Below are 13,041 nucleotides of genomic sequence, written 5' to 3'. Positions count from 1 at the left end.
ACCGCTTCTGCAGGAAATAGAACGAAAAAGGAGGAAACCATATTAACTTAAAGAAAGGTAATGTAATTAAAAATGGTTATAAAACGAAAGAAAAAAAAGAAAGAATGCTCTTCTTTAAGCTGAAGTGGTTCCGTATTTGACAGAAAACACTGGCAGTGTTTCGATCTGGTATTTTGGATCACAAACATCAAAATTATTCTTGAATTTGATGTGCCGAATGCGCTATAATAATAATAATAATAATAATAATAATAATAATGCTCATTGCACGAGCACATAGAACCAGGTACAGAAAATAATAATAATTAATAGAGCTTCCTGGTGTGTGGTGCGATTCCTTGGGGAGCCTGAAGTGGCTCCAACTAAATCGTTAGTATATGGCTCTGGTGTATGGATAAGTAAACTGATCAATGAACCATATTCCGGCTTGCGTGCACTCCAAGCTACTGCTCAGAGACCCGCTAAAATATCGGTCTTACTAGTTAGCTGTAGCGGATCATTTCTGCGCTCCGATGAGGATACGCAGAAACGACACGATGTACTTCTGTTGTTGTTGTTGTTTTTTAATTGATGTGCTGGTTGCACCCGCGATAACCTATCACTTCCGTACCTTGAGAAAACATTCCAACCTGAACTCATAAATCAAGTCATTTTTATTTAGTTCTGCACCTGCAAGTAGCGCCAGCATTTGAATATGTTCATTCCAGGCCACAACCAAATCAATCCCAAGCATGCATTCAGCGAAAAGTAAAAACAAAAAACGAAACCACGATCATAAACATTAAAAAGTTCTCACCCTGCCATGCCGTCAAGGAGCGAGATCTTCCCATCGATTCGCTGTATAGTCGACGCTTTCGTAGTCATCCTTGCAGAAACTCGAATATGGACACTTTCACATCCAGTTTTCCGTCAAAGCGCGTATAAACAATATCTGTACGGATTGACAGCACCGGCAACCGAAAAGCAGCTTTCACGTCCACACACGAGGCCGCGAGAACACATTCCAAAATGTGCTCGACCTCACTCGAGAGTTGAACTTCTGACCCTCGGCGTCCAAAAACCTACTCGCTTCCAAAGTTGTTCTAGTTGATTCCTCCAGCCTTATTGTCACGTGACCCAACCCGCAGGAGTAAGTAACAAAAAAGCCGCCGAAGAAAGGAACGCAACAAACGACCGTTGAAAGAGAAAAAAAAAAAAAAAAAACGCGACGCCGTGGCGCCTTTTTTTTTTTTTTTTTTTTTTTGCGCCTCGTCAAGCGTAGAGGGAAAGCAAAAGTAAAAGAGAACGTGCATTGCAAAGAAGCCAACTGTCAAGGGGAGCCTTGCGGAGAAGCGCACTTCCAGTTCAGCCTACTAATACCGACGCTCCTTGAAGGGAGAGAGGGAAGCGCTGCGGCTTTCCATCTAAGTGGTGTTGCCTCCGTGCGCGGGCTTCAGTTTCGGTTTCGTGCAGTTGCGTTTTTTGGCTTTATTAAAAATACGTAACTCCGTTGCAAAATATTAATTGGGTAGTCTTCCGACACCATAATAAATCGCATGACAAAAAAATGAAAAAAATCGCTCAGCCTTTCCACTCTCGTGAAGAAGGAAGACCAGCGGAGCTGTACTCGATACACTGTGTGCTTCTTCTTCGTCGTCGTCTGTTTTTCGCGCTGCTTCCTACGATGAATTCCCACCAACACGCCGCAAAACTATCCATTATCCTATTATAGCTGGAAAAGCTGACGCCATCTACCAACGACGGCGGAAACTATACTGGTTGTTTGCTTGCCGCCGTCGCTTATAGATGGCGGTAGCTCCCCAAGCAGGTTTGTGTTGACATACCGGACGCGATCCTGGAGAACCGAGCCCTTAACAGCTCCGCTGTAAAAATTTTGGGGGGTGTTAGTGTGCCTTTAAAAGGACCGAGAAACTAGGACTAGTCCAGTGGGCACGGCGGGGCTAGGCAGAGCATGTCGCCTAAACTGTTCCTACTTTTCGAACAAGTTAGTAGGTACTCCCATTTTTAAGTTTCAGGACCACCGACCGATTTGTCGTGGTTCTACCGCGCCCCAAGGTGTTTTTTGGAAACATGCTCTGAATTTAGTAAATCAGTCCTGCTGCTGCTGGTCGGTGATATCGAAGAAAATCCTGGTCCTGACTTCAAGGCAATGTTTAACCAACTACTCCTGGGTCAGAAAAAATAATTGAGGATATTAAAGAAATTAAGACAAGTCAAGACAATGTTCGTAAAGAATTGGAGGCAATAAACACCAGAGTAAGCCGCTGGGATGAATCACTGAAAAGGGTACAGTTGCATGATAGGAAAATATCTGACCTTGAGGAAAGTGTTAAAAAGATTAGCACCCTTATCTAGTCACAGCAGGAGCAACTGTTTGACCTGGCAGACAGAGGCCGTCGTAAAAACTTGATTGTGTCCGTTATTCTTCATTTATTCCTTTTTTCAATTATTGTATAGAACACTTTGTACCCAAATAAAAAAAAAATTGCGGAAACATAACCTCTGAATAATTCGTGATATTATTCAGCTAGAGAGGAAAATAAAACAAAAGCGCGCAAAACGAAGACAAGAATTCAAAACGATGTAAGTAATCTCTCACGGACCCTGAAAACTAAGTTAACACAGGCAAAGGAAATATACTACACAGAAACCTTAACTCCATTCATGAACGCTTCTTCGCAAAGGTTTTGCGTCACATGGCCCCATCCCGAGATTCTTCAAAATATGTGCAAGTGAACAATGAAAATATTACCGACCATGGTGAGTGGCTTCTCGATACAATAATTTTTTTTCACTCGGTGTTTTTTGACTCGCATTGTGACATATCGTCTCTGGAATGTGTCTTTGAAAACGAATCAGACTGATTTGAGCTTCTGTACATTACAACAAGGTATTTTCTCTCTTTTATCAAACCTTGATAGTAAGAAGTCTGAAGGCCCCAACAATATTCCTAACGAAGTTTTGAAATGTTATGCAGGATGGGTGTCTGAATACCTGACAATGGTATTTCGTACATCTTTGGATCAATATTTTCTTCCCACCGAGTGGCTAACCGCTAGAGGCACTCCTGTTTATCAATCAGGGAAACAGGTATAACGTTAAAAATTACCAACCAAATTCTCTTATTTGTGTCTGCTCTAAGATACTGGATCATGTGTTATTGTCTTATCTTTTTTATTACTTTGCGAGCTTAGGAGCTTTTAATCCCAATCAGCACGGATTCCGGTGGAGGCGTTCGATAGTCACACAGCTGACAGAAAATATACACGATTTAAAGACTTCGCTAGTCGAAAGGGGCCAGAAGGATCCAATCTGGGTGGACCTTTTAAAGGATTTCGAGCGCGTTCCGAATGCACAACTTAACCAGAAGCTAAAAGACGCCAGCATAAATATAAAGGTACTGCTCGAGATGGAGCACGGCTTACCTCACCAACCGTACTCAGTTTGTCGATGTTAACGGTGCTAGCCAGATCAGCTACATTAAATGTCACGTCGGGGGTTCCCCAGGCGTCCGTGCTGGGACCCGTATTATTCTTAAGTTATATTAATGACATCGCAGACAACCTTGACCCTAAAGTTCTCATCCGCTTTTTCGCAGACGACTGCCTAATGCACTAGAAAATTACATGTCCGGAAGATCAGATAAATTTGAATAAATCATTAAATACCATAAACGAGTGGATCAAGCGGCCGGAATGGCGAATTAACCCAACAAAAATTGTATTTTCAGGGCTTAGAAACAAGATTGAAAACGTCCTTGCTTATAACTACGAACTTGACGGTAAACCATTAATGTTCGTTAGCCTTTATAAATACCTGGGTGTAACCGTGTTGAGTGATACTAATTGAAAATTTCATACCGACATTGTTGCGAGTTTCGCAGAAAGAAAATTGTGGTTCTAAAGACGTAAACTTAATTTATTGACAGAGGAAGTAAAACGTACAGTTTATTTAACCTTTATACGCCGAGTCTTAGAATATGCATATGCCGTGACGAGACCAGTAGGAAAGAAAATTTAAAAAAAAAAATTAGAAAAGGCATAAAGAAGAGCTGCCAATTTATCACAGCCCAAACCCGAAAGACTCAGTCTGTCAGTGCGATTGCCTACTCATCTCAACTAGGAATCACTAGCAGGGTGTCAAAAAGTGGCTAAACTAAAATTGCTTTCTTTGATACACAAAAATTGTCTCAACATAGACTCACTGCGACATTTAAAGGCTCGTTCTACTTGAGGACTTAGAAGAAATCACAATGAAATGATAACGCCAATGAAAGCGCGAATCGAGCCTCTTAAATATCCCTTCTTTCATTGGACTATAAATGAGTAGAACAGCCTGCCCGAGATGTGTTTGAAGATGACACCGTTGAGGGTTTTGAAGCACTTCTGAAAAGTCTCGCCCAACAAAACTATATCTAATCATTATTTGTGTGTTTTCTGCTTTTTTGCCTATATTTGAACGCATTTGTGTGCTGAAACAATCGTGAAATGTATTGTTCGGGGAATTGTGCGTTAAAATTGGTTGTTTTACCAATATTTCACTCCTGTAAACGGCCTGTAGTCCAACAGTATGAATAAATAAATAAATAAAAAATATTATCTTACCTAGGATGCGCACATTCAACACATATGTGCGGCTTCAGGTACTACACACCGTACTTCCAGCATCGGATTCAGTTTATTTCCACCATATATTGAGTTTCCAGTACCATTTCCAAACAAATCTCAAACTTTTCTTGTAGAGCGAAACTGATTAAATTCTTCACTGCACAAAATATTGACGAGAACAAAGCCACGCAAGTGTATTTTTTTAGGTGCGGAGGATATAACGAAAATTCATACCTGTGAATTAGCGTTTGAAGTTGTGAGTTTATAAGGTGGTGGAACAGCCACCAGGGTAATATTTACACTCTCGTGCGTGGTCTATCTGTTTGCATTTGCTGTTTTTATGTTTGGGAGAACAGCATTTGGTGCTTGTTTGTAAACTTGTTGCTCGCAAAATTATATACCTAGGGTGCTGCTAAGGTTGCAAGCATCTTATTTTTCGTGCCTTCATCAGCATCCTGAGAGTGTTGGTGTAACATTCGTATAATGTAAGCGTCGGACCAGGATATTTAAACTCTCAAGACGTTATAGTAGGCACCCCTTCATGAATCAAATTCACTATGCGGTATATTTCAAAAGGAACTCACCACGAAAAAGAAAGTTCTGCTTCGAAGCCGAGATTCGCTTCTTTGAACACCAGGAATCGCCCACATTTTATAGACACATCAGTGAATAGTTTCAAATTTGAATGAGGGGCGGAACCTGCTCATCAACGTACGCGACAACACAATCAAAATTTCTGAGTATTTCATTTAGGTGTGATACTCCGGAGAAAAACATTTAACGTACCGCTCGCGCAAACAAAGTGCCACATGTGAATATATACTACGGCGAGGCTAATTGCATATATTCTCAGAAGCGTCGGTCTCAAAACTTTTGCGCTATTAAAAAGAACGATTAAAGAAAAATAATTATCAAAAAATACGCTTCGCAATCTCTATTACTCGGACGGTGGTGAAAAACTGGAAAGGAACTCGTTCGAAAAAAATATAACAGAATTTTGAGAAAGTCGGTACCTTCAAATGAAAGCACAGATGGCTTATAGTAGTTGATTATGATTGCTCGTATGTTTATTTTGACGTGGCTCAATGATTGTGTTACATAGAGGCTATAAAAAATATGTAGCCTCTCTTTTTCATATGTGGGTATCTTGTTTCCATAAAACCTAGCTTGTTCTACAAATACTTGAAAGGACAAAACATTGAGGACGAGGACGGAAACAGGATTTTTTTCATTGAGCAACAACATAGAAAGGCACGAGCTATAAAACCGCCCCCAAAGGTTTAAAGATTCGCGAAGAAGGAAAGGAGAAAATTGCTAAAAGGGTAATAGAATTCACTTAAAATATATTAGTTTAAAAAGCGCTGGCGTTATGACGAGGTATCAGTAATCTAGTTATCTCTGGTGCAAGGAATTCGACCTTTGTCATTTAAGGTGCAGAAATAATATTGTTGACAGTCCCCAAGAGAAAGGAACCATCAATATAAAAATTTAAAAAGCACCAGCGTCACAATGAGGTGTCTGTAATCTAGTCATTTGTGGTGTCGGGAATTCGACCCCGTCTTTTTCAGATACAATGAAGATAAAGAATTGTTGGTGTTGACAGTCCTCATGGCAAATGATTTAATGATTTCTCTCTCAAATCTGTTGTTGTGCCCACCCAGCATTCTTATCAGAGAAATAAGGAGTATAGTTATCGTACCAGCGGCTGTGAACGATGATTAGGTTAAAATACACATTTGAAGCCTTTGATGTGAACGATGATTAGGTGAAAATACTCATTTGAAGCCTTTGATGCTTCCAAGTTGAGTTATCTGAGTCGATGGTTGACGCATCTCCCAGTTTGTCTAATGTAGTGACTGACGGAGCTTAGTGTAATGAAATACATATTTATTTCTTCACACTCTAGAAACCTTTGGCATCTTTTATATTGCACCCTCTGGGTCTGTCACTCCAATTAACCTTTTTACACGTCTGTTTCAGGTGCATACGACAGAAAAAAACAACACTCGTGTCAAGCTTGAACGCTATAGATCTTAAACGGTGGGCAAAATTGTGCATGTAAGGAATCACAGCGGAACTACCTTTATCTTTGGCAACTGCTTGCGCAAGTTGTGGTCTGAAAATAATTTTCTCAAGGGTGGAACAAAGCAGGTCCGCAGGAAAGCCTGCTTTTTCCAACCTCTAATGCTGCAACTTGGTGCTACTTTCGGAGAAATGCGTGCATAACCTGGAGAATGATGACTTGAAAAGTGACCTCACTATGCCATGCTTAGCTGACTTGGAGCTAGCACTGGTGATCGTGAGGACTGGGTTCTCCGATTTCTGCTGAAAGGCCCAACAAAGACCTGAGATATGAGGATGGAACCGTAAATCCAGAATTGTAATCCTTCCTTTGAAAAGATTTCCTCATGTAAAAGTTAGTCCCACTGCACAGTCTTTTAAGACTTCAAATATGCTGTGAACGGACACAACGTCTGGATAAATGACCAAGGAATCGTCGACATACATATTCACTAGGCCACCCTGAGAGGACTTGTCCAACTGGTCGTTGATAGCCCTCTCAACAAAAAGAATAATTATTTCACTAAGGAAAGGTGCAAGGCCCATAAAGGCTCCCTTCTTTTGTCTGTAAACATTTCCTTCGTATTCTACCAAAGTGGACTGCAAATAAATATTTATCAGGTCGATGAAGCCGTCATCCAAAAAACAGGAGGAATTTCGAAAAACGCAAATTCCGAGTTCATGGATCGCATTAATCACAGAATCTAAGATAAGTTTAGTTTCTAGGCTATAATACATATCTTCAATGTTTATTTATTTATTCGAATACCCACATCGCCCAAATCTGGGCATTATTGTAGGGAGTAAGGTCATACAAAACAATGGCAAACGATAAATATAGAGATACACAAGAACTATTGTGATGCAGAAATAGTGGATATGACATCTTAGGAGAAAAATACAACATACAATACTTTGTACAATATATGAAAACAAAGTATAGTGACTGACACTATTAGAAGAGCAAAGTGAAAAATTATTCCAACAGTAAGTTTTTAGGGCAGTAGGAAAGGAGGAAGGAGCCACAGAGATGACCTCAGTTGGTAAATTGTTCCATTCGTGTATTGTTCATGGAAAAAACGAGTGCTTAAAAACGTTAATTCTGCATCTATATTCATGTACTTTTCAGTGATGTTCTGTACGCGGCGACACATAACTGGGCTCCTTAATATAACGTTCTTTCCCGATGCCGGTCCAACCGTTTAGTATGTTGAAAAATAAAGTGAGCCTAAGGTACTTTCATCTGTCTTCCAACAGAGGCCATCCCAGGTGGCGGCGTATTTCAGATGATCTTATAGAGAAATCATAATTGCCGGAGACAAACCGAGCTGCCCGTTTCCGAATACGTTCGAGTTGTTCAATGGTGTGACGGGTATGCAAATCCCATGCGGAACATGCATATTCCAAAATGGGACGTACATTCGATATGTACAATGTTTCTTTAAGGTTAGTAGGTGCCTGACTAAAATTGCGTCTCAGAAAGTTTAATGTGCGGCTGGCCTTGGATGACAAATAATCAACATGAACATTCCACGACAAGTTACTAGAAAATAAAACTCCCAGATACTTATATTCAGGTACAACCGTTAAAGGTGTGACACCAAGGATATATTCTGTGGCCAGAGTTTGTCTTTTGTTAGAAAATCTGACTACGTTACGTTTGTTTAAATTCAAGGCCATATTCCATGTTTGACACCATGACATCACAGAATCGAGATCGTCTTGCAGTATCTGGGAGTCATCCTCTCACGTGATATCACGGTATATACAACAATCATCATACAGTCGGACGTGGCTAGAAAGATGACCAGCAAGATCATTTATGAACACTAAAAAAAGAAGGGGGCCCAACACCGATCCTTGCGGAACACCTGATGAAACACTAACATTTGTCGAGCTCACACCCTCTAGAACTACGCATTGCTTCCTACCAACAAGATAAGCCTCAAGCCAGGTTAAAAGTGAATCCGAAATGTTTACAGCTGCCATCTTTTGTAATAACAAAGTATGAGATACCGAGTCAAAGGCCTTCCGAAAGTCCAAAAAGACACAATGGACTTGGAAACCATTGTTAATTGAAAAAGGGAGGTCATATTTGAATTCTACTAATTGCGTATGGCAAGAAAATTCTGCTCTAAAATCATGCTGCGTAGGAGAAAAGAATGCATTATTTTGTAGATTATTGATTAGATTTGAGTAAATGATGTGTTTCATTTTACAAGAAACACTTGTTAAAGAAATAGGCCTATAGTTGTATGTGCTGGTTTTATTTCCACTTTTATGTACTAGGACCACGTTGGAGCTTTTTCAGTCAAGATAAAGTTCTCTCTGTTCAAAAGACTTTTTAAACAACACGTTGAGATAAGGGAAAATAGAAACAGCACAGTTTTTCAGAATGAAGTTGGAAATACAATCTGGGCCTGGAGCACTGCTTACTTTGATCCTTTGCAATAACGACACAATGCCACTTTCCGAGAAGTCGATGTTATCCATTTGTGTAACGACGTTTGATGTCGGTATTCTATCTACCTGGTGGACCGGCTGAGTGAAAACTGATTGAAAATAAAGAATAAAGGTTTCAGCTTTGCTCTTTAGGTTCGTTTCGTAATTGACACCATCTATGACATCGGGGATAGTGGTGTTAGGAGTTTTCTTGTTTTTGACGTATTTCCAGACCTCTTTAGGATTTCTTCTCAGTTTGGTGGGTAGATTGTCTAGATATTTATTTTGCGCCTTGCGCATTTCTTTTGTTATGATTTTGCCTAACTTTTTCATTTTGGAATATGATCTAGGTTGATGTGAACGACAATACCTACTGAGCAAACGATTATTTTGGTTTATCAAAGTTCGAATTTTCCTATTCATCCACGGCCTATCTTTCCTTATTCTTCCTGATATGATGCATGATGGAATGTATGTCTGTGTCAAAGACAAAATGTTCCGAAATGTCTTTCGGAATAAAGCGAAATTGAAACGAATTGAAACAGGGGATTAATTCAAATGAGTTTTGGACTCGGAAAGGCTGAGGGAGGATGATATTAGACAAATTCTTTTTTTTTATGTAACGGCCCAAGGTTTTTTGCCAACAGCCATTTTTTTTTTTTTTTTAAATTGTGCTCCTAAGGGAACTCTATCTTTGTGAGTCTTTAGAGTAAAGAACACAGAAAAATGCTGTTTGGAAGGACTACGAATGACTTTTTTAAAAGACGTCACGTTCAATGAGCAACAAAGTTCCTCTGCCCCAGGGCCCGTTTTCTCGAACGCGAGCCGTGGGGTAAAGTTAACTATTCTCCCTAGAAGGGGGAATTCTAGGTCACGTGACTGGGAGAGCAGGGGCGCCGAGGGAGCAGTAGTACCTACAAGCGAAATGGCCGCGACGTCGTTTAATGAGGGCTAATAGTTCTGCTTGGTCCTGCTGAACATTCATTTCGATCCGGCTATTATATTAATGACGCACCATCAACCTATTAGCACGTCAAGCAAAGCGCTAGATCGGAGGGACTACTGAACTCACCGACGGCAGCATTCCGCGAACGCATCATTCTTCAGCAGTCCGGGATCCAAGACATTTGACGGTACATAAGCCTTGCAAGTGTTTTTATGGTGACCCAAAAAAAATGTTTTGCGAACAAGTCTTGGTATATATTTATACTAACACGTTTAATTTGTTACACTATGCACACGAACTCGTGAGCAGCGATTACTTTGTGGAGAAAGGGGGTTACCCTCGATAAAGTCTTCGTTCCGGGTGAACAGCTGGGACATTGTACTGTTTTTTTTTTGTTCGCAGTGCGCCCACAGTATGCCGACAGCATCGAGGTTTCTACATATCCACGGTGGCCAACAATTCAACGGTGACGAGAAGCTTAGCTTCACGCAGTGCCGCTGCGTCTGGTTCTGACCGCGACGGTCGGTCGATGCATCCATCAATGGAAAAGATAGTACAAGCAAGGTATACGAATCAACCTTGCCGATGTCATCTGCAGAAGTCGCAGAAACGAGAAATAAACAAATGCTTACCACAAAGAAAGTTCACGAGATCATCCTTTCGTTGTTGTTTTTTTTTTTTTCTCGTTTTTAAAAGTGATATTAGGATTATTTTGCGTCTTATTGCGATATGTAGCAAAACGCAGGTGTGCAGGTAGAGAAACCAAGGTAGCAGACGATAGTGTCCTGTCCGCAAACGTCGATTGAAAATGTACCCAGCGTCAGCATCGGGCGTTTTGCGAACAGAGGCAAGAAAGTAAGACATTAGACGAGAGGTTGAAGTTAATTCGGGAAGTTGGGGCAAGAAGGAAACAAATTACGGGAAAATTCGGTCCTGCAGTTACTGCACACACAAGACAAAAGGCGTGGCTAGACATTGCCGATGCAATGAATGAGCATGGAGCTCAAAGGACAGTAAAACAACTGAAGGAGGCGTGGCAAAACCTCCTTAAAAAATGCAGAAAGATGTAGAGCGCCTACAAGAAGCATGAAGGACGCACAGGTGAGTCGGAGGAATTTGCATATTTCGAAAAACAATATAGTTTTCAATTCTTTGCTTAAAAGATGAGTGGGGGCAGGTTCACAAAAAATAAACAGAACCTTTTCTGCCATAGTATATGACGCCGTGTTAGCATTTCATTTTTTTTATGGCATGACTGATGACAGATATAAAAGTGAGTGTTGACATGTAACTTTTCACTGCATTCCTGCCCCTGTGCTAAAACAGTAATAAAAGCAAATGAGGCAACATCTCAAAACAGTTTATTGAAATTTGCTTTAGAGTGTTTTAGAAGTAACCAAGACACTCATGAAACAGCAAAAAGTGTGGTAGACCTGAGACAGAGGAGAGCAAAATGTTGAAAGCACACCACCTGAACTGTGCCTTTTCTGTTGTTTTTAACATAAAAAAAGGTCCTGAAACTTAGGGCACAGTTCATCGAACACTCTGCTGAATACCCTACACTACTGCATCCACAAGGCACACAGAAAGCACTATGTACGAAGTTGACTGCATTACAATTGCACGCAGCGAAGTGCATGTTGGAAGGTCAATGTTGCGAGATCGCTCCACTGCAATGTTAAGAAGTTACATTTGCGCCACACAATATAATTTACTATGCTTTCAATTGACGTTTCATAATGCCGTTGGATTTCTGCTGTTTATATTCTAGTTTGGTAGTTGGTTATTGATCCCCCTCCACTCTGCAATGCTTCTGGGGCCCGGGTGACCACGGAATGAAAACAATGTGCATTCATCCGGTAGGTGCCGGCCCGAACTCCAATGAACTGACGCCCCTAATTCAGGCAGTTCTCAACGTGATCGGCGTCGACTCGCCGAACCTGTGTGGGCTCGATGTCATTGAGGGTGACACGGAAGAGTGAGTGGATTACTTTTACATCAGTCTGTATGACAAGTCAACAGCACTGGGTGCCGGGCATGCAGAACAGCTCTGTTATTAATGGCGGGACCCTAAGAAACTGATGTGAGAACGGGGATATTGTAAAAATTGTCATAGTGCCGTACACCACACAATATCTAATTGGAAATCAGCGCACTTTCATGTATCACTGCGTGATGCGGGTTAGGGATAGGGAGCCCAGGCTAGCGGACGTACTGCACTGCCTTGGGGTCACTTATGGCAAGCATGTAATACGGAGGGAAAGCCGTCTGCTCTTTTGCGCAGGCCGGTGGCGTGACGTCACTTCGCCGCGCTCTGATTGGAGGATGGCTCCGGGCGGGAGCTGGCGGGAGCTCGGGGGTAAACAAAGCGGTGTCGTCTTTTTTCCGCGGCCATTGTGCAAGGCCTTTTCTGTGGCTCTCGGAAATCCGCTGCTAGTGTTTGAACGAGGACGCGGCATACGGAAAAAAAGATACCGGAAATACCTCGAAATGTACGTTACTTCGTTTAACGGGAAAGAATTCACCCCGGGAGCATACGAAGCACCAATATGCGTCCCGGTCTCCGGCGTTCGGATGTTGATGTGAGCCCCCCCCCCCCCCCCCCCCCCCCCCCCAACGTCAGCACGGTGATGTGCGACGCGAGTGAGCCTTTCTACTTTTTGGCGGAGACCCCTTTTCGCCAACAAGTGTCTCGGTGTCTCCGTGAAGCATCGAAGAGTAGCTACAGCCCTCTTCGGCGAGCCGAACGGGCTGCCGAGCTTTCGAAGGCCGATCTCCCGCAGCGCTGGCGCCCGGAGAACCGCGCCATGGCGCTCGCTGGGGTGAGTTACGTCGTCTCTGTACAGTTCGCCTCGTTCACAAACAGTTGCACGTGAAAGGGGTATTGCAAAGTAAAACGGAATGTTACGGAAAAGCAGCGGATTAGGCGATCCGTGTGGTACAACCGAGCCGAGTGCCCAGTCGTCTGTTTTTAGTCTGTCCCCC

At 41.9% G+C, this 13,041-nt stretch overlaps 1 pseudogene; it reads left to right on the top strand.

Annotated features, from left to right (window-relative positions):
* The window catches only part of LOC121833195, a 101,369-nt pseudogene that overhangs the window by 5,680 nt on the left and 82,648 nt on the right, over nt 1-13,041 (top strand).

This window comes from Ixodes scapularis, unplaced genomic scaffold, assembly GCF_016920785.2.
Source record: "Ixodes scapularis isolate PalLabHiFi unplaced genomic scaffold, ASM1692078v2 PGA_scaffold7__128_contigs__length_106722199, whole genome shotgun sequence".
Lineage (NCBI taxonomy): Eukaryota > Metazoa > Arthropoda > Arachnida > Ixodida > Ixodidae > Ixodes > Ixodes scapularis.
Note: the sequence above shows the minus strand (reverse complement) of the source record. Positions and strands in the feature narration are given on the sequence as shown.